Source organism: Micromys minutus (assembly GCF_963924665.1).
Source record: "Micromys minutus genome assembly, chromosome: 1".
In the NCBI taxonomy this organism is placed as follows: Eukaryota; Metazoa; Chordata; class Mammalia; order Rodentia; family Muridae; genus Micromys; species Micromys minutus.
In genome coordinates, this window is record NC_137969.1 from 171,248,536 (window position 1) to 171,275,410 (window position 26,875).

At 44.4% G+C, this 26,875-nt stretch overlaps 1 protein-coding gene across 2 annotated transcripts in view; it reads left to right on the top strand.

The window, feature by feature from the left end:
• Window positions 1–26,875, top strand: part of MBOAT2 (membrane bound glycerophospholipid O-acyltransferase 2) — a 124,258-nt gene that overhangs the window by 52,297 nt on the left and 45,086 nt on the right. The gene's annotated exons all lie outside the window — the stretch shown is intronic.

The window sequence follows — 26,875 nt, forward strand, 5'->3', positions numbered from 1 at the left end:
AACACGTGGCTCCAGGAGTTTTGCATAAGAAATCAGAATCTTAGAGCTCGATTAGTCCTTCCTTAAATCGAATTTTAGTTTGTGTCGTCCGAGGTTGCCTCTATTGGTCATCTCTCTAGATGTGATATGCCGTTGATTGGTTAGTCGGGGCTTCTCTAGCACAGGAGCTCTAGCGCGTGGTATACAAGAGGATTTATTAGAGTGACTCACACAGCCTGAGGCTGGTCATCTACACACTGAAGAGCTCAGTGCAGGTAGAGGAGGTGAGAACAGAAGTGAGCAATGGTGTAGCTCAAGCCTGAGGCTCAAGGACTCAAGGCCTCCCCCACAGCCATTGGTGTGAATCCACACTGATACTCTGGAGAAGCAGCACCAGACCTTCCTTCCTCCACCTTGGAAAATCAGAGGGCAAGAGGCCTTGGCTGGTTCTCTCTACATCTATCTATTGGAGAGTTGGCAAGCCTGTTGGGAGGTGCCGCCCTTATTTAGGGCAGGTCCATTCTGACTTGCTGTCCCACAGGCCTGTTTTTGGAAATGCCCTGATAGGCATACTTAGAAATGTGCTCTGTGAATCTTCTAGGTGTCCCTCAATTCAATCAAATGAATGAGATTAACCCTCACAGCTGTGGTCTTTATTTCCTTCAGTGGCCTGTGCTAGCTTTTCCTCTTCTTTCTGTAGATGTTTAGCTTTAATTTTGACAAGAGGAAAAAGAACATTTTGATAGTGTTCTGGGAGAAGCAATCTTTGTACCGTTACAACCCTTTATTAAATGTTTAAAAAGATTATTTTTATGTATGTGTATGTGTGAGTGCCTACTTGTCTGAGTGTGTATCTCTGTATGCAATACCTTTGGAGTCCAGAGAGGGCGCTGTAGCCTGTAGAACTGGAGGTATGACCATGTGGATGCTGGGAGCCCTACCTCGGTCCTCTGCTAGAGCAGCAAGTACTCCACTGGGCCAGCTCTCCAGTCCCTGTGCACCTGTTTGTAAAGCCTTGTAGCGCTAACAGGCTCAGGGTTATGCTTCAAAACCAATGGAAGAGAGTTATGTTTCTGACCTGGATATGGGAGGAAAAGCAGATGAAGTTGCTGGAAACAGGACTAGGCTGCTGGAAGCTGTGGTAGGCTTTTGTGTTGGAATGATATAGTTAATTCATAGCTTAAAAAAAGAATAATCATTACTCCTTGTCCTGAAGGGCAAGAGTTGTCTGTGGAGTCCATGTCTTAACTCCAGGCTTACACTGCACAGGGTAGCCCTGTTTGTTTATTCATTTTTCAAGAGAGGATTTCCCTGTGTAATACTGGCTGTCCTAGAACTCTGTAGATCAGGCTGGCTCAAACTCAGTGGTCCATCTGCTTCTACCTGTCGACTGCTGGGGTTAAAGGTGTGTGTTTTCATGCCCAGCTCCAGCTCTTTAGTTTAAATTCATTAAAATTTAAGATGCACTTTTAGCCCAATGCTGAAGCTGAGATACAAGGTTTTTACATTTGAGGTCATCTTGAACTCTATAAGACTGTCATAAAAAAAAACCCAAGTAATAATAGAAAGAATAATAAAAATAAAAACAATAATATTAATTCAGTTTGAAAGGGTCAGGCCTAAACCTTTGTACATATGAACAACACTAATCGGATTCAGTCGGGTGTGTGTGTGTGTGTGTGTGTGTGTGTGTGTGTGTGTGTGGGCTTGTGTGGGTGTGTAAAACAATAATAATTATAGAAGAAGACATCATGAATTTGAGAGGGAAGGGGCATAGTTGGAGAGGGAGGAGTAGAAATGGTGCAAACACTATTCATGTAGGGAATTCCTGGAAAGTAATTGTAACAATAAAATTCAGTACTTTATAGCAGCTGCGTTTCAGGCGTTTGGGAGCACGTGTCTGGCATGTTCAGCGGTGGTTCTGACCAGTGCTCATAAAGAGCATTTCTGCCATTGCAACAGTTCTGGGTGGCTCTGTGGTGATGCGCAGCCCTGTAGGACTCGCAGTACCACCCTCTCAGGAACTTTCCATGGAGAATATGCTTCTTATCCGTGCCCTCTTGTGGGCACTGGAACGCAGCACTGGGGTCTGTCACTGCTGATGGAGTTAGCGAGAGGCCTGGCCTTGTGAGTTGTGGGTGTTGAAAACAAACAGTGTGTGGATAAATAGTGAGAAACGTGTGTTTTGGTCTCCTTTTCCATTGCTTCTATTTCAGTTCACACACAGGACTTCATCTTTGCTTCTTGTTTTCTTGCTAACATACTCTTTCTTTTTTTACATGATGTATATATATATTTTTTTTGAAGAATCAGAGTTTAAATTTTTAGCAATGAAAGCTTTGTATTTTTCTGAGTGCATAACAGTTTCGTGATTTTTTTTTGATATTCATTATATAATTGTTCCCACTTTATGTAACATTACCATGTGTTAGTTAAAATATTGTAATGTACTATAGACCTGATTTCTATAGCTCCCTTTTAAAAACACAAGCTCTGTATCATTCAGATCCACATCTAGATAATTTATCATTAGAACTTAATCTAGGGGCTAGAGAGATAGATCAAAAATTAGTTATGAGCACTTATTCTAACTGTGTGTGCCAGCACTTGCAAGACAGAGAGGCTGGTGGATCTCTGAGTTGAAGCCCTGCCTGGTCTCCAGAGGAGTTCTAGATCAGCCCAAGGAGACTTTGTCTCAAAAGCAAAACAGAACAAAGGAGCGTTTGCTCTTGCTGAGGACCAGGATTCGATTCCAAGTACCCACAAGGTGGCTCATAACACCTGTAACTCCACTTCCAGGGGAGCCCATGACCTTTTCTGACCAAAGCACCAGGCATGCACTTCTTAAAAAAACAACCAAAAATCTATTCTGGAATCCAGTGTTTTTTTCCTAGGTAGTATTTTCATGTAGGCTTTGGAGTTGGGGGGAGGGTTTAGGTGAGCTGTGGAGGAGGGGTTAGGCGAGTTGTGTTGTGGGGGAAGGGCTAGGTGACAGGCACTCAGAAGAGTGTTTAGAAGCAGACCAGCAGGTCTAGGCTAAGACAAAATGCCAGAAACTGGTGAGTGATAAAACAGCAGAAACTTATTTCTTGAAATTCTGGAGGTTGGACAGTCCTAGATCAAATGGCAGCAGACTGTGTATCTGGCTAGAACTAGTTCCTGGTTCATACTCTTCTGTCTGTGACCTTGAGGTCAAAGGTGCAATAGTTTGTGCTCTTGGTCTTCTCTGTGAGGTCTTCTTTAAAAGCCCTCTATGAGGCTCCTGTATGACATTATCACAGCCAGGGTCCCACCTCCAGATGCCCTTGTGTAGACACTAGGTGTCAACACTGGCTCTTGAGGGACACTAACATTTTAGGTCACTATGACTGGGATATTAACTCTCCTAATTGATATAAAGAGATCTGGGCTTTTGCTGGATTCATCCAGTATTTTCCAAAGCAGGATTTGGCAAACTGTCTCTAACAGACCATATGGTGACCTTTAGTGTTTGCAGGTCATATAGCCTTTCTCACAACTATCATACGCTCTGATCTTAGGATGCAGAAGCAATGGGAGTGTGCTGAGCTCCAGTAAAACTGTATTTACAAAGACAGAACTAGATTCAACCTAACCATTTAGTAAGGAAAATCTTGCCACAAAGTGTGGTATAGCTCCTGGGAGAGGGTCCTCAGTAAGTGTCCACTGATTGCATGCATGCATGAATGAATGAATGAATGAGTAGATGGTAGACTAGCATGTTTCTGCTTATAGCAGATTCTGTCTTCATGACCTAGACTTGCTGTCCAGCCACAGCCTCTGCCTCCTGGGTCTCATGGCTCCACGGCAGCCCTGCCCTGCAGGATGCTTGCATAGCCTCTGCTTGTCCTCTCCCCCCTCCCTCCCAGGAGCAGAGCTGCCTCCTTAATTGCACACAGCACTGGAGGCCACTGGGTGTTGATGCCTCCTTCTCTTTCCCAGAAAGAGAACAGGGCTGGGGGTCAGGAAAAGGACGCTGGAGCCGCTTCACCTGGGTCATGGAAGAGGGAAGGAAGATATCGGGTCTTTGGCACGCTGTGTGAGTTTAGGAAGGCATTTTTTTTTTCCCCACAGAAGGAAACACAGCATGGTTGGATCCCATGGTGTTGTGATATACCTTTTAAAAGTGCTAAACGAGCTTTTGGGAATGGCTGTGGGAACCAGAGCACCCTTCCTGTACTACTTAGAGGGGAAAAAAAGTTTGCTTTCAGCTTCATAAAGGCAGTTTGAAAACTTTGAAAACAATACAAGAGAACAGCCATTATCTTAGTGTAAACTGCAGAAAGGTAGGGCGTGGAAAGGCTTGGTCTTGAGAACTTAGAATATTTTCCTTGTAAATTGGTAAGAGATATATAAACAAGATTAATGACCCAGAGAGTAAAACATGAGCTGTGTGAGCATTTGGAGTTACAGGACCAGCGATAGGAGCCACCTTTGAGGGCTGTGAGAAGGGGGTTTGTGCTTGATACCCCTGTATTGCTGGAACCTCAATATCTTACAGAAGCAGCTGTGGGAGAATTTATTTTGGCTCACAGATTGGGAAGGTTTTAGATCATCATGATGAGGCAGGTCCTGGTGGTGGGAACATGTTGCATAGTATTTGAATCAAAGCAGGCTAGCAAGCTGGGGGATTGAACCCAGAAACAGGACTATGACTTCAGAGTCCTGCCTTGTGACCTACTTCTGGTAGGCAGGCTCCACCTCCTAAAGATTCCACAGCCTCCTAAACTGTGACCTCTGAGGAACAGGCGCTAACAACATGAACCCCGGGGGACGTTGGGATTCAAGCCATAGGCAGTTAAACCTCCTGCCCTGAAATCGAGATGCCCACCGGTGTTGATAGCCTGTGTTATTGTCCTGCAGTTCCCAGAAGCTAAGAGATAACCTCTTTCCCTACTGGGTGGTAAAATCCAGCAGCTGATTAAGACACAAGAAAGTCAAACTCTGACCTTCAGCAGCTGACCTTGATGGTAGATGGATGTTTGTTTGGAGCCGTACTATGTGGGATGGAATTCAAACTGTCAACTTTTCACCAACTTCGAGATTAGACCTTTCAGGGCCTTGGATGAATTCAGTGTCTCAGCTGAGGGGGTACTATGTCATATTCTTCATACTAGGTATATCTGGGTATGCTTTCATTAGAAAAAAAGGACATGATTACCAGGAAGCAGCATTTAAACTTGTAGATGAAATGTTTTCAGAGGCCACTTTCAGTCACAGGGTCTTGTTGGGTCTTTCTCTGGTGTCCACTGGTGTCATGGCAGAGGGCCCTGTCCCCCTACCCCTGACCCATGTCTCCTTCTGTAATAGTCACCACCATGAGCTACAGTTCACGTTGGGGTTCCCCAGAGTGTGAACTGTTTTGTGGAATAGTTGGCATTTCTCTTGTGCTTGAGCATATGGATAAGAAAGCTCATTAAGGGAAATGGTCTGTTAAATTCTGTTCTGCTGAGTGGACTTTTATAGCTCTTGGTTTTGAATGTGCTTTGTCTGGGTTGGGTACTGTTTCCTAGTGTTTCCCTAGGAGGTTTCTAGGCAGTGTGGAGTCCTCCTGCTAGGAGCCCCAAGTGCTTGCTTGGCCCCGTCAGGTGCCTGCTGTGCAGTGGAGTGTTCTCTGCCCAGCTGCTTGCTTAACCCCCCCCCCCTCTCTCTGGGGTTCCCCATAGAGTGTTGCTGCCCCCCCCCGGGGGGGCGGTGTTGGGGGAGAGAGGCAGGTTTAGCTGATAGGGCCCATATCACAAGGTCAGGTACTTCTATGGTTCATTGCTATTGAGACCCTTAAGTGTGGGTTTCTAGATAAAGAATGTTATCTGGATTATGATAACCGTGTTCACAATGAGTGGTGATTCTCCAGCTGCCGTCTGGTAGGCAGAAGCCTCCAGCCATTTGAAAATGTGTCCTCTTGAAGCTAATTAGCAGTGGTTAGTGGCTCAGCACTAACTCTGTGGGGAAAACATTAACTTCTCTGAGGCTAATCTTAGGATCCTGTGAGAGACAATAACACATGGCGGGAAGGGAAGTGGACCTCACTTCTGTTTCCCTTAGTGTTCCCTGTGGATCATCTTCAAGAGCCTTCTGCTGTCCTATGGCAAGTGCAGGCTCTTTGGGGATAGCTGGTGCTGACTCAGTGCTGTGAACTACAGGTGTCTCTCCTTAGGTCATGGTACCATAGTAACCATGTATCACGGTGCCAAGCTCAGTGACAGCCCATTCCGCCAAGATACCTCTCTGGTATTGGAAATAATAATCATATGCTACTAAAAAATGAGGTAGTTCCAATAACTAAAATGAGACTATTGCTTGTTAATGAAGTATGAAGATTTGTCTTTGGGCTTTGAGTATATCCAGAAACTAATAGTACCTTTGCCCCAAGAGTCTCTAATTCTTGTCTGAATACTGGGGGATGGGGGGAGCCATTAAGAGCTCAAGTAAGCATCATGATGGATAATGCCAATCAAGTCTGTTATTTGCTTTGATGCCGTGCAGTTTGCATAGAACTGGTGTTTTATGTCAACTTCAAGTAAGCTGTAGCCATTGAGAGGAGGGAGTTTCAGTTGAGAAGATACCTTCATAAGATCCAGCTGTAGGACAGTTTTAATTAATGATTGATGGGGGGGGGCATCCCATTCATGGGAGGTGCCATCCCTGGGCTGGTGGTCCTGGGTGCTATAAGAAAGCAAGCTGAGCAAGCCATGGGGAGCAAACCAGAAAGCAGCATCCTTCCATAGCATCTGCATCAGCTTCTGCTTCCAGGTCCCTGCCCTCCTTAAGTGCCTGTCTTGACTTCCTCTGATGATGACCACTGTCTGGAAGCATAAGTCAAATAAGCCCTTCCTCCCTTGCTTCTAGTTATGGTGTTTCATCACAACAATAGAAACGTTTTCAAGGAAATTAAGCACAGATTCTGGGTTTTTATATTGTTTTGAGTTTTAGGTAAGAACTGCAGATGTATTGGAAGGCTGTGGCTACTAAGTGACTACTAGATGACTGCTAGATAGCTCTGCCTCTCTGTGGTGTGGTGCATCTTGTCTACCTCTGACAGGTGCAGACTTTCTGTTCACTGTCAGGGAATGGATTGGACAGGAGGAGCCTTTGGACTGTGACTTGGGACTTGAGCTTTACTTTATTGGGGGCTTTGGTGTTTTTGAACAGCAGCCCGGCTCTCTGACACCCAGACAGGAGGCAGGCAGTGAGGTGGGGAGCTGGATGTGTGGCCACTAATACCCCACTGGATGTAAACTCACTTCCCCAGGCAGAAAATCCCTGTAAGTCCTTTAGCTAGATATTCACAGGTGTTTCTCAGTGGGTGCCTCTCAGTGTCTGAGAGGGTAGGGGTACAGCAGATGGCATGGCAGCTGGATTCTAACATTACATCCTTACACCGTGGAGCGCTCTGAAAGCCTTCCATGTTGCTGGGAGTTGTTAGTTTGTTTTCTGGAGTCTTTTAAACATTTTTTTTTAAAATTTAAACAAAAAGATTTTTATTTGCTTATCAACTAGCATAAACTTCCAGATACATCTTTTGAAAGAAAAACAGACACCACTGAGATACTGTTCGTGACATTTTGATATCAAATTCCTGAGAATGTAGCATCTGGGGGGGGGGGTCTTCTAAAAGGCTTAACCTTTAACTAAGTGCTTGGCTAGTGGTAATCTCCAGTCTTAGACTCCATGGTTTATTCAAAACTGTCCGGAATTTTTAAAATGCTTTGCTTGATTAGTAAAGTTGGAATAAATATAGACTTTAAAGTAACACATTAAAATTTCTGGTAAAAGTACCAGAAATATAATTTTAAAACAAATCTGTGTAGGAAAAAAAAAATAGTGACTTTCATTACGACCCAGCTTACCCCAGTATTTATATTTGCCTATGGAAGGAAGGGCAAAAGGTAACAGGAAATATTTAATGACCTAAAAACCTGCCTGGCATTTATGTGAAGGGATGTTAGAAGGGTGAGCATCCATTTCCCAAGATGGAAACCCAGCAGCTGTTTAAATGTACTAGAGGCCGGAGAAGGAGATAGGATGGCTTATCTTTCCCTGACCTTGAGATTCACTCAAGGTTGCTGAGCCTGAGCAGCTCCTGTAGGAGGGAGATAACGGGAGTCCCAGCTGGAACTGGCCCTTTTGCCTTTCTGAGTTCTTTGTAATCTTATCCCCTATTCATATATTGGAAACAGTTTTCTTTTGCAACAGCAAAAGAAGTCTACTAGACAGTAGAATAGAAGGCCCACGGCCGGATAGCTCACCCAGACACCGGAGCTTTAAAGTGCCCAGAAACATGTCTAAATTACATGCTCCCTTTTTTTTAAATTAATTAATTTTTTTTTTGTAGCTACTTATGTCTTAAAGCACAAAATGCCAGTTCTGCAGCTACTCCCTTATAGGCTTAAGTGGCTCAAGGATTCTGGTTTTCCTTGTTAAATTGGAGGAGGCACGAGGGATGGTTGATTGAAAATACTGTCCAAAGACAGAGGCATGTTTTCTTTTTGTCTTACTTAGGGTTTTACTGCTGTGAACAGACACCATGACCAAGGCAACTCTTATAGAAACAACATTTAACTGGGGCTGGCTTACAGGTTCAGAGGTTCAGTCCATTATCATCAAGGCAGGAACATGGCAGCATCCGGGCAGGCATGAGAGTTGAGCATCTTCATCTGAAGGCTGCTAGCAGAATACTGGCTTCCAGGCAGCTAGGGTGAGGGTCTTAAAGTCCACACCCACAGCGCCACACATACTCCAACAATAGTGCCACTCCTTGGGCCGAGCATAAACAAACCACCACACTTTTGTGTTTCTTGGTTTTTGGGATTTTTTTCCCCTCTTTCTTCTTTTTCAAAGTTTCAAGTGATCCAGGTGATTACTTTTAAAAGTCAGTCTCTAGTTTCTGTGGTCTTTAAATTTGATATCCTCTAGTCATACGAACACAATCACATATCTTCTAAAGAAGAAGGATGTTAAAGTACAGCTAATTCTTGAGGCGTAGAGATGCAGGGTAGAAAGAAGCCACGGAAGGGAGGCTAACAGGGCCTGGGGCCTCTGGGGGAGTCTGGGCTTGTCTTTAGGATGTGCCTGGGTGGAGAACCTCTGCTTCTGTTCCTTCATTACCATCCCAGCTCAGGGCACCAGGACTAGAGGGCTTATCCTTGCTCTCTAGTCGTCTGTCCTGTTCTTCTCCAAGAGACAGGGATAGACCCCCCCCCCCCCCTTCCATATAACAGAGCTGCCTTGACTTCACTTTCCTCTTAGGTCATTCTGGGCACTGGGCATTTCTAAGCATTTGAGAGAGTACCCAGCATGTGCTATAGCCCCAGAGACCAACAGTGAGCTTCAGCTGTTAGTCTCTCCCTCCTGACACCTTAGGCCACCGTTGCTTTGTTCTTGTACCTGGACTCTTGTCAACTTTTTCCAGTCCCACCCTGTCCTTTGCCCCATGCCCAGGTGGTCTCTCGGAATGTCGGTCTGATGGCTCCTCTCTTTCCCTTCAAACTCTGAATTGGTAGCTTTGCAGTGGCTGTCCCGCCTGCCTGTGCCCTCAGTTCATAGCACTGACTCCTTGGCTGCTGCCAGGCCAGCCATAATGAACCGTTTGTAGTTGTATACACACCCCCTACTGTTCCACACTCTGCTCTTTTGTGTTTGCTGGGCACCCCACCCCCACGTGAATTCCTGCTGTCCTTTCCCAGCCCTGTCTGCCTGACCCTGGAGGGCCCTTTCCCTTCTGAGTGAGTTACTGCTCTGCACAACTGGCAAGCTGCCTATACCGCTGCTGGAGAATGCTTGCTCTCAGGTGGTGTGCTCTGCACATCTTTGATGTGTCCAACTCTCCAGGTTACTCAGCTTCTGTAACCTGTTTCCTCATTGTTAGGTTAGGAGTAATAGAGATGACTTGGTAACTTTCATAAGACTGTGCTGAGAATTTAACAATACCCCTGAATCAGTCAGGGTTGTCTAAAGGAACAAAGCTGATAGAAGTCAGTCAGTCAGTCAGTTAGTCTGTCTGTCTATGGGATTAATTTATTAGAGTGGCTTACAGGTGTGGTCCCAGCTAGTTCAACAATGGCTGTCTAACCATAGAAAGTTCAAGAGCTTAGTAGCTGTTCAATCCACGAGGCTTGATGTCTCAACTGGTCTTCAGTAGTCAAGGTGACAACCAAGAATAACGATCACAAGTCCACCCCTTGTCAACTTGACGCAGAATTACATCTCCTTCTGTCACGCTTAATTTCCAAATGAAAATGATAATCAGGTCATGATTTTGCCTGACATGACTATCCCAGGTACAAGCCACAAATGTATCACAAATTTTAGAATAGGCCGTAATATCTCTTGAGAGACATTCTTTTAGTGTTTCAGAGCTTAAGTATGCTAACCACCGATATTCTATCAATTGATGTTACATCACGTGATAAGTCAGGAAGGGGAATACAGACATCTGCTCAAACACACTCTTAACAAATGTGACAGGGACACGCATGTCTACTATAATCCTCTTTCCTGCAACTGCATGGCTGTCACTGGTGTTTGTAACCACCTTCCTCTACTGCTATGTCCCTCTACTTTCTGCAAGCACCGCTGCAGGTCTTGACTCTTTTCCTGGAGGAGTGACCCAGACCTTTATCCCTGAAGGGTCTGTGCCCTTTGTCATCCTGCCTGGATCAGATTGTTGTAGTTTTCATTGACTTTAAACACAGGACATGGTAGCACCGAGAAATGTCCTGAAGGGTCTCCAGCACTCCAGACATAATCTTTTGTACCTCCATGGTGGAGAAGCACTCCAGTTTCCTCTTGGTAATCTGGATCAGTCACCCTGTCATTCCTTTCTTAGCCGTTGGCTTAATGGTGTCAGAAGCCCAGCTTGGCCAGGGTGAAGTCTGAGCTTCCAGTTAACGAAATGTTTGGTGGATCTCCTTGCAAGATTGGTCCCTACTCTAGAACCAATGCTTCTAGGTCAGCAGAACTTAAAGTTATGGGAACAGGAAGCAGACATTTTTCCTAGTGGGATACTGGGGGAGATAGTAGGTGGGACATCTCCCTCTTCACCTCTTGACTCCTGAACCCATGGATCCTGCTGATGGAAGAAATTGTACCACATATTGGACACATATTGAGGACCCCAGCCCTCCAAGCTTCTGCCACTTAATTGGCCGTGTAATTGTGCTTCAAAAGGCCATTCCCTCATTCTGTCAGACCAGCTGCTTCAGGACAGAGGGGAACATGGCAAGACCAATGGATTCCACAAGGGTACCATTGGTCTTAAATGTTTCATTGTTTTATGTGCCACTAAAAAAAGGATCACATGCTGTTGTTGGGAGGGATATTCTTGATTCTACAGATGTTAAAATGTGAAAATGGCTGGTGTACACCTACAGTCTCAAATCATGCAGGAGGCTGAGGCGGGAGGCTTTAAAGTCCAAGGCATGCTTAGACCTACATAGTAAGTTAAGGCCAGCTAGGGAGTTGTAGCAGGCTCAAAATAAGAATGAGGGAAGGGCTGGAGATGTAGCTTAGTGTTGCTGAGTATGTGTAAGGCCATGTGTTCAGACTCTGGTCACACAGACACACAGGCAACGACATACACATGTGCATGTGCACACGCACACGCACACACACATGCACACACACATGCACACACACATGCACATACATGCACAAGAATGTATGTATTGGGATTGAGTGAGTTTCCCAGAGTCCCAGCCATGATGTACTTTGGATGCGGAATCTTAGATATTTGTCTCCTGCACTAGACTCTGATCTGCTCCTTCCGTGTTGCATTCTCAGAGCCTCACAGGACAGTGACACACAGTACTGTAGTGGTGCACAGTACACCTGTGAAGTGACTGCTTGTGAGCTAACCATCTTCTCCTCTCTCAAGCCTTTGAGCTTTATAGGACTGTTAGGATTGCATTTCTTTCTGCTGTCTTACTCGAATTTCCCTGAAGTGTGATGGTGTGGGTTGGCTGGAGTTCAAAGAGAAAGTAGGCTTCCCTGCCTGTAGGTCTAGCTACGCTATTTGTTGGAATTGATGTAGGAAGGAGACAACAAATCCTTTTGAGACATGCTTTCCAGAATTCCGATTTTGTAGCAAATAGAATAGGTCGAAACCTGGATTGCTCTTTGTGAATATGGCTGTTTCTGAGCCATTTCAAGACCAAGTCACACTTGTCAGATGTAGTTTTTCCCGTATCTGGTCACATGCCAGGAGAGGCTGATCTGGAGACTGTTAACTGGATGACACTGAATCTTGATGTGAACTACATTGTTACTCTTCACCGTGAGAAAGATTAAAACTGTCTGCTTAATGCATACTGCCCACTTCATTTGCATACAGAAAGCAACTTTGGGAATTTCCTATAAAGAACAGAGTGACTTCATTATGCTACTCAGCCAAGAATGGCAGTGGAAGTTGAATTTTGAAAGAAAGTTAAAAAACAAAAAACAAAACTAGCTAGCTGGTTTGGTTCAGTTCTGTAGTAAACCAAGGGAGGAGGCAAAGCATGTCCTGCCTACATGTCCTTGCCATCCTTCTTGGCACAGGAAGTCACTGAGCTCCATCCCTTATTCTCATGGGTGGGGAGTTGAAAGAGAACAAACAGAATCCCACACAACTGTGTTTGGTTCCCACTGAGCCAGCACCTGCCCCCAATAGGGCGGGCAGATGACCAGCCAACTCTGACTTCCCAGCAAGACCAGAGGTTTTCAGGAGTATAGGAAGGAGCAGAGTTGTTCGGTGAGGGGGTAGTATAGGAGGTTGGCCATGTCTGTTCCTCAGTGAAGAAGCATCCTGTCCTGTGTGGGGTTTTCTTATTTGTGTCCTATGCCTTCCTATGTCAGTTTCCCTGCTGCTGCCTCTTCCCTCATTCTGTCAACCTCCTTGGTGGCTGTCCTTTGCACTGATGACACCCTTGGTGGCTGTCCCTTCAGTCAGGGGACTTTGGTGTGCTGTCTTTGACTCGTGAATATAGAAGCTTTTTTGTTTGATGTAGCTTTTTTTGCTTCTGCTCTTGTTGACTGTACTTTTGGAGTCCTACATTTTTTTTTTTTATAGAACTACCATGTGATCCATAATTCCACTACTAGGTACACACCCAAATGAAACAAGATTCCTGTGTTCACTGAAGCATGATTCAGAACAGCCAAACCATGAATTCATCAGCAGATGAATGAGCAAAGAAATCCGTGTGTACGCATACTAGAATAATATTTATCCACAAGAAGATAACATCCTGTCATTTGTACCAACACATAAGAATCTAGAAGACATGTTAAACAATCATGCACAGAAAGATAAGTTTCATGATCTTAGTGGAGCAACAAATATTCTCAGGGACTGCAGGAATAAAAAGGGGGTTGTGCATCTGAGGAGTTAGGAAGAAATTGGTACAGTTACTGTTAGATGGCTGAAGTAGGTTGTCATCGTCTGTTGTTGTGGGTGACTGACTACACGATACTTCCACATTGGTAGAAGAAAGGTTTTCAAATGTTCTTGCCACAGAGAAATGATAAATTTGTGAGTTAATCAATATTAAACATTTTGATTATTATATAATATATGCACGTATTTAAACTATACCATATTATCTTCTATCAATTAAAAACAATGAGCAAACAGAAAATAAAGTGGGATCCTGCTGTATATAAGTTACTTTTGGTTACTGCAATACAATATCATGACCAAAGCTAGCTTATAAAAGAGTTTAGTCTGGCTTATGGTTCCAGAAAGGGGGGCATAATATGGGGGAAGCATGGCAGGAGGCATGACAACAGGAGCTGAAAGAGCACATCTTCAAACGCAGACATGAAGGAGAGAGAGAGGGAGAGCAGGAGAGAGGGAGGGGGGAGAGGAAAGAGAGAACTGGAAGTGGGGTGTGACTATAAACTCCCCTCCCCTCGACATACTTCCTCCTGCAGGTTTCCATGTCCTAAAAGTTTCATAATCTCCCCCCAAAAGAGTGGGGACCAACGTGGGACCAAGTGTTCACATTTGTAAGTCTGAGGAGCTCCTGTCTCATTCAAACCACAGAGGTTCCTGACTTTCCTTCCATGCCACAGCAGCATTCACAGGTGCCTAGGAGCCAACAGAAAGGCCTCCGAGTATGGCCAGCTTCACTGGGCATGGTAAGAGAGTCATCTTAGATTTTGACACCTTGGTATGCATTGAACTCTCCAGTGAGGCCAGACAGTGTTCATAACTCCTACCTTCACTGGAACAGGTAGCTTCTGACTTGCAGGTCTGTGGTGGAAGTTTGATTTACTTCTCATGGAAACAGAGTTCCCATGTGAGTCTATAAAACTCATTTCAAATTGTTAGATAGGTATCTATTTGAGTAGAAGTCAGGGTATTTCTTCCCCAACCCCCAAACAGCCTTAGAGCAAACTGGAATTTGTCAAAACCATTTTTGCACTCTGGAATTTGACCAAAAACAAATAACAGTCTGAGCATTTATTTCTGAGAAACTGCCGACTTTGACATTAGAACAGTGGGAATCTGTGGTGTTCTTTCTTAGTTTCGACCTAGCCCCACCCCGTTCAGTCCCACCAGGGCAACCTACCCATCCAAATAGCACCTTTGTTTCTGACTACATTTGGAGAGCAGAGAACTCTCTCCAGAGGCCAATAGAGGAAGGGAAATGAGAGTCCTGTCAGCACACATTCTTGGCTGAGGAGAGGAGGCTTAAGAAGCCCCGGAAGGTCAGTGATGATCTGTGCACCATTTGTGAGTGATTAGACGGTCATGACCCAGACACAGGATACTCAAGGAAAATGACCAATCAGAGTCACTCCTCACAAACCTGACAGATGCAGTTAAAGACATAACGGTCTCAGGCTTCCTAATCTTCATGTAAAACATCCATTTGCAGATCTAAGACCCAAGGTAGGATAAATGTGAGTTGTCTCAAGACCCTCAGAATAGTATGTTTCAAATGGTTTTATTATTTTAACATTGTTTTTATATTTATTTTTTGTGCATTGGTCTTACCTACATGTATGTCTACGTGAGGGTACTGGATATAGGGAAGTTACACTTTTTTTTTAAACGACTTTATTTTGCAAAACAAAGATAAATGTAAAGATTTTAAACATTTTTTGCTTAAAATTATACATTTTTGTCAGTAGGAAGTTACACTTTTAAGCTGCCATGTGGGTGCTGGAAATTGAACCTTGGTCCTTGGGAAGAGCTCTTAACCAGCGAGCCATCTCTCTGGCCCTCAATGGGATGTTTTGAAAGCAAGAGTTCAAGGAGTGATAGTTCTTTAGGAGTGAAGCCTGAGGGAAGGCACATGACATACCCAAGACAGCTGAAGCCAGGAATTCCAGTCACAGTCCCTGCATCCATCAGAAAGAGCAGGGAGTGAGGAGATTTCAGGACAACTGTCGGCCCACAGGAAGTTCTAAGGAAAGTCCTTCTGGGTGAGAGAGAATGTAGTGAGCTGTGTCTGCAGGATGGTGTGAGGAGACTCAGGGATGGAAGAGGACGTGCCTAGTCAGGGTGAGAGACAGGTGCAAGGGCTTTCTTGTCCCTCAGCTTTGTTGAAGGACATAGGCTGTATTCTGAGGATTGTACTCTCCACCCACACGGCGATACTTGTATAAAGGATCAGGGTAGAGGGATCTAGTGGTTACAAACTGTTTTCTCAGAATTCACTCGCTCTTAATGTAAAACACATTATAAAGAGGAGCCATGTGCTGTCCCTCAAGGCATATCAAAAAAATCTCAATAGAGGGAAGCCAGGCCTGTGGTGTAATTCTGAGGCAGGAGGATGGTTAGTGTTTGAGGCTGCTGAATTTGAGACCATCTTGGGCTATATAGTAAGACCCTGTCTCACCAAATATATACAAATACACACGGAGTGGGGAGAAAAGTGGGGGGGGGGAGAAGACAACAGATTAAATGAAAATATTATAGTACGAAATGGCAAAAGAAGTCCATATAGAGAAATGGAGATGGCCTGGGATGTAGCTAAATTAAGGGGTGAATGACAGTAATACCAGAGATTATAAAACTATATTAAAAAATCTAGGCATATGCTGTCTACAAGAAACACTATAAATTAAAAGAGCCGGTAAGTTGAAAACGACCCCGTGGGAATGGCATCTGCCCTTTAGAAAGGACACCCAGAATGAGTCAGTGAGATTGATGAGGCTGTAAGAACTGTGATTAGGCTACAAATCATTCTATTTCTGTATACTACAAATTAATGTTTGGAAATGAAAGCATTAAATGGTTTCATGCACACAGTATCTAAAAGAATAAATAAAAATAGTTAATTTAACACCCACTTTCAAACTACTTGCAAACACCCTTTAGAGCAGTGGTTCTCAACTTTCTTAACGCTAGAACCCTTCAATACAGTTCCTCATGTTGTGCTGACCCCCATCCATAAAGTTATTTTGTTGCTACTTCATAATTGTAGTTTGCTACTGTTATGAATTGTAGCACATATATCTGTGTTTTCTACTAGCCTTTTGGAGGTCTGGACCTGCAGGTTGAGAATCACTTCTTTAGAGAGAGTAAAGATTAAATAGAGTCTTCCATATTCATGGGTTGGGAGACTCTGTGTTATTAAAACTTTATATTGTGAAGCTGGTAGCTGGCTATTCTTCCCAATTGATCCATTAATCTGTAAGTTCAATTTAGTCCTCTGTGCAGTTACCAACAAAAGACTCTTGTCAAGAGTTTCTGGGCAGAAGCTGACAGGTGGATCTGAAAATCTATAAGGACCCAGCCTAACTATGTGAAAGGAAGACACCAGACTGAGGATCTCACACCCCAGTGTAGGAATCGGGACACTGGCTCATGTGAGGACAGACATACTTCTCATTAGAAAGGATGAGAGCATAAAACTCAACCCTGTACTGAAGGCCCGAGACAAGGGGTAAAGAACCAGGCGTGCGATGACAAGAGGATGCCCATGTGCACAGCGGTAAACCTGTTCTCCCACATTCTATATAAACAGATGCTTACCACAGACCCAAATGCAACTGCAGCCCCTCAGAACTCTGGCTATGAGCTTCTTAGATAAAGAATACTCAAAAAAATTTTTTTTACTGTACTTCGGGATTTAAAACATCTTTCTTTCAAAAGAGATCTTTAAAATAAAGACAAACAAACCACTGGGGAAAATCTTGGCAAAACAAATACCTGTTCAAGACCCTTTACAGTTGAAGCAGCTCAATTTAAGAGCAGATAGAAGTGCTGGTTAGACATTTAATAGCCAATAACCGAATGAAACAGTGCTGGGCGTCAGTGGTCATTCGGGAGCCACAACTTAAGTCACAGTTGTGAGATCAGTGGAAATGCAGCGGATGGGTTATAATGGTGGGACCCAGCGTTGCTGAGGAGGTGGGGGAACCAGAGCCTTCCTACATTGCTTAGGCATTTGTATGGTCACATCGTTAAACATTTTTGTAGTCTCTAAAAGTTACAGTGCCTTACCTATGTCCTGGAAATTCTCCTGCTGCGGTTTTTCCTTAAGAGAAACAAAAGGATATATCTACACATGGTGAGGTATTTAAAACAGCCAGGAGCTGGAAATGACCCAAATGTCCATCACTTTGTGCGTGGATAAACATGGTGTGCTGTGTCCAGACAGTGGAGCGCTATCCCAATAAAGAAAAGGAAAAGACATGCATAAGGCCTCTGGAGCATAAGCCAAAGAAACCAGACACGAAAGATGAGTATTGTTCTACTGAGTCATAAATCTCTGGGACAGAGGAGTCTAGAGACAGGGTGTGACCACTGAATGGCTGGGCCCTGCAGGCTTTCTGTAGGGGCCACAGGTAAGCACCAGGACCCGTAGGCGAGCAGTAGAAATACCCTGAGCTCTCACTTTACACATCTGATGAAAAGTATTGGATTGCACACTTGGGAGATGATTTGTAAAATGTGTCAGCTTTAGCTCAATAAAGCTGTTTAATAAAAAGCCTATTGTATTTAGGCTTCCAGGCCTTGAGCTCCTTAATTACTTATTCAGCCTCCTTACTGGCAGAATCCATAATTCAGTTTGCTCAAATAATCCTAGTTGGCAAGGGCACGTTCTGCTATGAAGAAAAAAAAAAATTCCAGCTAATTATTTGGAAGAATAGCGTTAGAAAATCAGTATTCTGTTAACTGTTAGTGAATTAATCTAACTCAAGCAAAGTCATGGCACACAACTTTGGATCCTTACTCTAAAACAAAACAAAAACAGACAACTTTGAGACAAAAAAAAAAAAAAATCTGAATGTAAATGGGATGACACAGAGATTGTGCTGATTGTCTTACATGCAATGGTAACATGGTGGTCCTGTCAAAGCAGAAACATTCTGACTAGAGACATTTTCAGCAGTGTTTACAGTGACTGTGGTGCCAACATCTGGAGTTTGATGCTCCAGAAAGAGAAGATTAAAAATGGTAATAATTGTCTCGCTAGGTAGGAAGAATGCGGCGATCTGTGACCTTGTTCCCAGCCTGTGCCTGGGTAGCATTGCTATGTGGTGCATTCATACCATGTCAGACACGGTAGCTGTAAAGCAGGCTCGGCCATCAAGGGAATTTGAGGCCTGAGGAAGGGTGGGATTCTGAGGTAAACATGGGACAGTGGGGATCATTAACTCAAAGCAAATAGATAATACCTCACAGCACGGGAGCTGACTTTTTTTGTTCCTTATTGACCAGATGCTGTGAGAAATGTGGTGATGCACTTTCATTGTTTGCAGCTGGGGTACATGCATGGGGACAGAAAGGCCAGCTCTTTATTATGGTCACTTGTTGTAATCAAGAGACACTGTAAATGTGAGATCTGTTGTACAGTTGACTTTAAAAGAAGCAGACTCACTCCAAAATAATACTTAAGGAGGCAGAGGCAGGAGGCAGCCTGTGAGTTCAAAGCCAGCCTGTCTGTGTGGCAAATTCCAGGTTAGCTAGGGCTACACAGTTAGGCTCTGTTTCATAAACAAAACAAAACAAAAGATAAAAACAATGGTCACTACTATAATGTTTCTTTTCCTGTTGCTATGGTTGCTATGATAAAATACTCTATGACAAAATTAATATAAAGGCAAAAGTGTTTATTTTAGCTACAGTTCAGAACAGAGTTCATTGTGATGGAGAAGTCAAGGCAGCAGGAGCTTGAAGCAGCCAGTGACGTTACACCCCAAATCAGGCCCAGAATGTGGTAGTGGAGGAAGTTAGGAGGGCAGTACTCAGCATCTTTGTCTAATGTACATACCTTCATACCAGGGAATCTCCCACCATAATATAGGTAAGTCTCTTCTGCGGCTAGAAAGATGGCTCCTCAGTTAAGAGCACTGGCTGCACGTCAGAGGACCAGATTAAATTTCCAGTATCCACATGGTGGCTCACAGTGATCTATAACTACAAGTGTATGCATTGCATGACAATTCAGCCTTTTTCCTCTGAAGAGGTTACTGGTAAATTGATAATCTCTGACATGCAGAGAAATTGTCCTCCTGGCTTCTTACTGTAGCTGAAGTATGCTTTCTTAACTGACCGCACGTGTTTGTAATCAAAGCTCATTGTTTGATATTTTTAAGTGATACATTTCCTGCCTTTCCTTTGTCTGCTAAAACTGAACGGATTTGACTAGGGTTTCTGTCTACCCCACAGAAAAAACGGGGACAAAAGAAAAGTCCCAGTGGAAACTCCTTCCCGTGGTGAGAGAAAAGATGGAAGCCACTTAAAGGACATTAAGTTTAATGCACATTAAATTCTAAACTTAGATGTTAAGTGAGTGAGGTAACGTATTAGGGTTCTCTGGAGGCACAGAACTTGTAGAATAAATTTGTATCAATCTTATCTGTCTATGTAGAAAGGACAGTCATCAGAATGTCTTACAGGTTGTGGTTCAGCTAGTCCAACAATGGCTGTCTAACCATGGAAAGTAGAATCCAGTAATCGTTCAGTCCATAAGGCTGGATGTCTCAGCTAGTCTTCAGTGGAACCCTGAAGAAGAGGGCTTTAATACCAGTGACGGAATGCAGTTAGACCACCGTGTCTCTTATCCCAGATGGTCCTTGGTCATTTCTCCTTTGGTCAAGTTTCTTTCTCTGGCCCTGGAACAAAACACCTGACTCCAGTGCACCCTCTTCATATCACCACCCCATCCCCCAGGGGTGTTGCCATGTTCCTTGGACAGCCACTAGGATCTCAAGCCATTTAAAAGACAGCCCCTCCTGGGACCTTATCCAATCTGTCCTCTGAAGTGACCACTCAGTGGTTTGCTGGCCCATGGGTCTGTCTTCAACAGTAAATGACACTCCCCTCAACACCAAGTCTGACTGTAGCAGCAAGAGAGGTGCCTGGATACTGAACAAGCACTCGCCAGCTAAATGAACACACAAGTGTGCACTCGAGTGTTTGAAGCTTCTCATCCTGAGAAAGAAAGTCAGTCAGCATCTCGGAGACTGAAGACTGGTAAACAATGGGGCAGGGATGGAGGTGGTCACTGGCCGAGGGGGAAGGATGCGGTCAGGGAGGCAGGAGAAGAAGACAGAGGACTCACAGGACAAGAGTTAGAGAAAGCAGGCAGTGAGCTTTCTTCTTCCATGTTTTTATATAGACTGCTGGCAGGAAGTATGGCCCAGGTTAAAGGCAGATCTGCCCATCTCAAAAGATCTAGGTTAAAGTGGGTGTTTTCACCTCAGAGATCCAGATTAGAAGGGAGTCTTCCCTCAAGAAGAAGGGAGACCAAAGTGCAGATGCTTCAGTCCTCCTTAGAAGTGGGAACAGAACTATTCATAGGAAGAAATACAAAAAGTGTGAAGCAGAGACTGAAACAAATGCCATCCAGAGACTGCCCCACCTGAAGATCCAGCCCATATACAGCCACCAAACCCAGACAATATTGCTGATGCCAAGAAGTGCATGCTGACAGGAGCCTGAAATAACTGTCCCCTAAGAGACTCTGCCAGATCATGACAAATGCAGCGGCAGATGCTCACAGCCAACCATTGAACTGAGAATGGGGTCCACAGTGAAGGAGTTAGAAAAAAAACCGAATGAGCTGAAGGGGTTTACAACCCCATAAGAACAACAATACCAATTAACCAGAGATCCTAGGGACTAAACCACTATCCAAAGAGTACACTATCCAAAGAGAACCCATGGCTCCGGCTGCATATGTAGCAGAGGATGTCCTTACTGGGTATCAATGGGAAGAGAAGCCCTTGGTCCTGCCAAGGCTCAATACCTCAGTGTGGGGGAATGTCAGAGTGGGGAGGTGGGAGGGGGTAGGGGAGTACCCTCATAGAAGCAGGGAGAGGGATGGGGGGTTATGGAGGGGAAACCAGGAAAGGGGATAACATTTGAAATGTAAATAAAACATATCCAGTTAAAAAATACAAGAAAGTGAATCTTCCCATGTCAAAGGATTTAATTAAGGGTTAAAAAAAAAAATTCCTCACAGGTGTGCCCAGGCCTTTGGGTCTTAGTAAATTCCAGACATAGTCCAATGGACAAGCAGGAATAACTGTCACAGGTAAAACTGTAAATGCCATTCTTTATGGCAGAGCAAGCAGCAGATGAGAGTTTCCTGTAGAGGCTAAAATGGGAGTGTCCCAGCCTGCTTCCTGTCACCACTGCTCTGTCACTGAATAGAAGAAGCAGATGGAGACATTACATAAAGGAGCAGGCCTGGTTGTGTCAAACTAAATTTACAAGGAACTCGAGAGCACTGGCCTTTGGGGTTGTATGCCAGCTCCCATCATAAGGTGTTCTCGTCCTGACCTAAACACAGCTTTTTCTTTTCTCCCGAGCCTGATGTGTGTGGCTCAAAGCATAGGTGTGTCCAGTGGTCATTAGAGTTTGAGCCCCTGGCAGGCAAAGGCCTCATTGTTCTTTTGAATTTAGTTACTGGCACATAAAAATGTTCCCTGTCACAAGCACATTACTTTCTCTGACTTGAAACAAGTAAGGTTGGCTAGCCTATAATTTTTTTTTGTGCAAATTTTCTTACATTTTTAACATAGGAATATACTTATATTGTAGGCCTGGGTATAATGTGTCTGCCTGTTTTTTTTTTTTTTTTTTTTTTTTTTAATGTGAGAAGGAAAAGTTATTCAAACATATATAAATCAAAATGAATTTTCTTGTAGGAGAGCTGAGTTTCAGGAGGTTGAAATGTTCATGACTGGCGCTTGGTCCTGTTCCTTGGCGGCGGGTCCTGTTGGTGCAGAGGACAGCGCAGTGGTTTATAGAGAGTGCAGGAAAGTGTGCCTCTAGGAAGTGGCTTAGTAGCCACACTCCTTTGAATGGCTATTACTCAGGTTGTCTTCTTGCTTCTAGGAATTTTACCCTGTAGGCTTTGTGTATTCCAGACAGGCTGTTCCGTCCAGCAGCTTCTTCCCACTGGTTTTGCTGCTTTCTGCTGAGCTGTGGAAGCACTTGGCCTGTGAGTCCTCTGTCTTCTTCTCCTGCCTCCCTGACCGCATCCTTCCCCCTCGGCCAGTGACCACCTCCATCCCTGCCCCATTGTTTACCAGTCTTCAGTCTCCGAGATGCTGACTGACTTTCTTTCTCAGGATGAGAAGCTTCAAACACTCGAGTGCACACTTGTGTGTTCATTTAGCTGGCGAGTGCTTGTTCAGTATCCAGGCACCAGAGAAAGGACCAGTCTTGTGGGGTGTGATGATCAAGGAGGGTGTTAGTGTGAGTCTAAGAGGAGTCTGGGCCATGTGGTTCTTTCTGCACAGGGAACCTGCCAGGGAGCTGGAGGGAGAAATTAATTTTGCCAAGCTGCTCACTGCTCTGCATAGCTAGGCTTCGTCGTGCAAAGGTTAGCCTAGTGGCTGGGACCCCGCTGTGTGAATGCTGGGAGGAGAGGGGCTTGTCCAGGGCTGTGAGAGGAACAGGTATGGCACAGAGGGAGGTGGGCAGGGTCTGTTCTTAAGACTGGCCTACTAAAGAAGGGGTGGGGGAGGTGGAGAGAAGAGAGGAATCATTGTTTGCAGTCTTAAATTCCAGGAAGAGGTTATTACAGTCTGGGGAAGGAGGAGGGGAATCAGTGTACTCACGAAACACCTATTGGGCCCAGCTAAAGGTTGAGAGTCTTAAGGGAGACTCGAGAGTATCTGTTCAGGCAGGGTAAAGACCTTAAAGAAAGGAAACACTTAGGGGAACAGGGCTCAGGCTTAGTGTAAGAAGCCAAGCCACCAGCTAGCCATGTCTTCACTCCAGGGCCGACTTCTTTGTTGATGTCACTAGACTCCTGCTTAGGTCTCTCTCGTGGCTTCCTCGTCCTTGTGATCTCCATCAAGAGATGTCAGAGGAGACACGCAGAGTATAAGGTAAAAAGCAGGTGAATATGTCATATAAACTCGAAGGGGAGAGTGGACGATGACCAGGGAGACATGGCAGAGGGAAACACTCTCAAGGGATGAGAATAGCCAAGGGTTCTCAGCCTTCCTAACGCTGCCACCCTTTAATGCAGCCCCTATGCTGTAGTGACCACCAGCGATACAATTACTTTTGTTGCTACTTTTTAACTAGTTTTGAATTAACTACTGTTATGAATTGTAATGTAAAACTGTGTATTTTCGTACAAATTATGTCTTAGGCAACCTTTGTGGAAGGGTCTGTCAGGCCCTGCAGGGGTTGAGACTCACATGTGGAGCAGACAATGCCAGAGGGGCAGTTGCAACAACCCGCATTTTAAAGTAAGCTTTCTACTGCTCTTCCAGGTCCCCAAAACAGCTGACGGCTTCCCAAGGGCTGATTGATAAGCCGTTTGGAGTGACTTCTAGGTGAAGGGACAATAGTTTTTTTCCAGGAAGCTTCCAGCTAGATAGCCATCTTAGTCTTTGAACAATGGCACGTCTCCACCAGGGCAAGAGCTTCCATAATATTTACTTCTTTGACCAGAACTAAAGTCCTACAGTCTCGGTGCCTGGTTTTTACAAGATGCTGGCTATGAGGGGTCAGCTCTGTCATCTCTGTGACATTAGCTTGAGATGCTGGTTTCAGTTTGGAGATCTTTTTTGTTTTTTTTTTAAGTTTGTCTTGGAGACTTAGGGTCTGCTTACAGAGCTGTTCTGACTGGAGTGTGTCTCTCAGTGTTCAGCCTATGCATGGCTGCATGCTTACAGTTCTCCTAGAAACTTCTGTAATACTTCTTCCACGATGAACTTGCATGAGCAAGTGCTCACCTGCAAACATTTTTTTTAAAGAACACACTGAACACCATTGTGTTAACTAAGCCTGTTTCCTGTGTCGGTCCCAGTTTCCATGAGGTGGATGTCATTGTGAGTGCCGGATGCTCGGGCTCTTAGCTTAGAGCCCTTAGCTTCCCTGGGCCACCCCTGTTCTGTCTCCTCCGCTGTGGAACTGCTTGTAGTATCATCCTGGAAGGAGCCTTTGTCTATGTCTCAGATCTCCAGGAGCATCTCAGACTGTTCTGCTTTGACTGACCCCTGCGCTCAGACTCATTTGTATGAGTCTGGGTTCTGGGCACATTTGTTCTAGTACATCTGAGACTTCTGAGGTCTGGGAAGGGCTCAGCCCAGCAGAGGATATGGACACAAGAGGAACAGCCAAAAACACAGATTACAGCATGTGACAAGGACATTTTGGATAGAGCACACTGGATGTCGGTGCCAGGGTGTGGGGGCAACATTTAGATGCAGAGCCCCACAATGCCCACCATGCCACTTCAACTCAATTCCAAGCTATTGAAAGGGAGGGTGTCCTTTCTCCAATCTCTTCCTCCTATAAAAAAATGAGTGTGAGTTTGTGTTATAGTGACAATCAAATGAACAATTAGGAAAAAGAGGAGGAATTCGAGCTTCAAATATCTGTGTCATGTTTATCCATGTAAACATGGATGTGGTGCTGAGAGCACACGCCTGGATAGTTGATTCGCCTATGGATGGGCAGGGAATGGTCAGTCACTGAGTCATGTTTAGACACTACTTCTCAGAGTGTCATGACACAGTACATAAAACATAAAAAGAGAAAAAAAAATTCAACTTTACGCTTCTTCAGTTTCAGCAGATAGTAAATGTGTTGTTAGAATGGCATTCTAGATTAGCAGAAAGATTTTATAAGTTTGATACTATGATAGTGGTTTTAGGATTTCTATTGAAGTCTAGAAGATTAAATACAAATACCGGTGTTTTCTTCTAAAACCAGTTGAAGAGCATCAGGGTGTTGTAAACTCATGGGAGGCCTGGTGATGTCAGAGTGGCTGAAACTCTGCTTGCCGGTGGTGGCATCCCCGAGAGACTGGTTCTCCGGGGGGATGGGCAGTTTATCCAGATATGTGTGGTTTTGAACGGTAGGCAAAATGGACTGTTGGCCGGCAGAGAGGAATTCCTGCTCAGGCAGGGGAGCCAGCGTAGGGGCAGACCGGGTCCGTCACAGTGGGCCGGCGTGTGAACTTGAACTTGTAAACTCTGTGCTTGTATGATTTTTATAAAAGCATGGGCAAGGATGCAGAAGAGGCAGGCTCCCTCTGCTGTGTGGATGTTAGAGCCACAGCATGCGTTTGAGGCCACATTCTCAGAAGCTATCACACGGAAAAGGACTTCTTCACATTACCACTTGACTAAACATACATTCTTTAAGAAGGAAACATGGGTAATCTTAAAGCAAGCATCATTTCTAGATCTCTGGCTGTATTAGACTTCAGATCCTATCTTGCACCTCTCTTATTCTCTTCTTTTGTTCTTAACTACATGGTACATCTAATTGACTTTTTTTTTCTACCATGTTACATTGAAACATTTTACACAGTGCATATTTAGCATTTTGGCAAGTAGTCAGTTTAGTTGCTACTTATTCTTAATTATTGTTATCAATTTTATGTGCAGTTAGCATTTTTTTAGATATATTCATTTTATGTGTGAATGTTTTGCTTGCATGTGTGTCTATGTATCACGTATGTTCTTGACGCCAGTGAAGGGCACTGGATCCCTGGAGTTATGTTTGCTTGTGAACCACTGTGTGGAGCAACACCTGTTCTTAACTGTGAAACCATCTCTCCAGACCACAGCCCTGTTCTTAAGATGTTGTCAATTGAGGTTTTTTAGGACCTGTCTCACCATCTTTGGGATTAACTCCGGGGTTTCCCCACATTATTCCTGTGCATTCTCCTGCATCTGTGCTGACGGTTTTGTTCATTTGTAGCTTGAGGGTAATTTTTACTATTCAGATGGGTAGGCAGTTCCAAGGCCAGGGTGGTGGCATGTGTATGTGGTTGTGTGTATAGTTCCAGCTGCTTGGGGGGCTGAGGCAGGAGAATCACTGAGTTCAGGTGACATTTGAGCAACATAGCAAAAGTGGTTCTGGGGGGGGTTGCGGGGGGAATTGAAGTAGAAAAGCTTGCTAGGCTAAGTGGTTTCTAGTTTTATTTTGTTTTGAAGTACTGTGTCCTAAACATAGGAATGAATGGCGACCCATAAAAGTTTCAGAATAGATTTAGAAAGGACTGGCCTTGAGGTGCAAACATTACTAGAGGTGATTCTTTAGTCTCATCAGAATTGCAGTTGTCTAGAATGTTCCATGTGGGCCAAGAGGGGAAGGGTAGACTTTAGAGACGCCAAGCCGAATAAACTTGACCTTGTCTGGAAGGCTTGTGTCAGCTACCAGCAGATCCAGCTGAATTTGCTTCCATTGCTTGCACTGTTTTCACTGGGTAGCTCTCATGAGCACAGAGAGAGACAGTCGAGATTCAACATGGTTCAGCAAGAAGCAATTCAACAAGCCCACAATCATCTTTAAGGAGAAATGGGACAAAGAAATGCAGAATTTGCATCAACAGGGAACTGTGCCTGACCTGACAGTGCCTGCCTGCAGATGTTTCAGTTCAGGGTTCTGCCTGAGTGACAATGTGTGGTAGAGTATGTAGCCAGGCTGCTTAGCTTCCTGTCTTACCCACCTCAT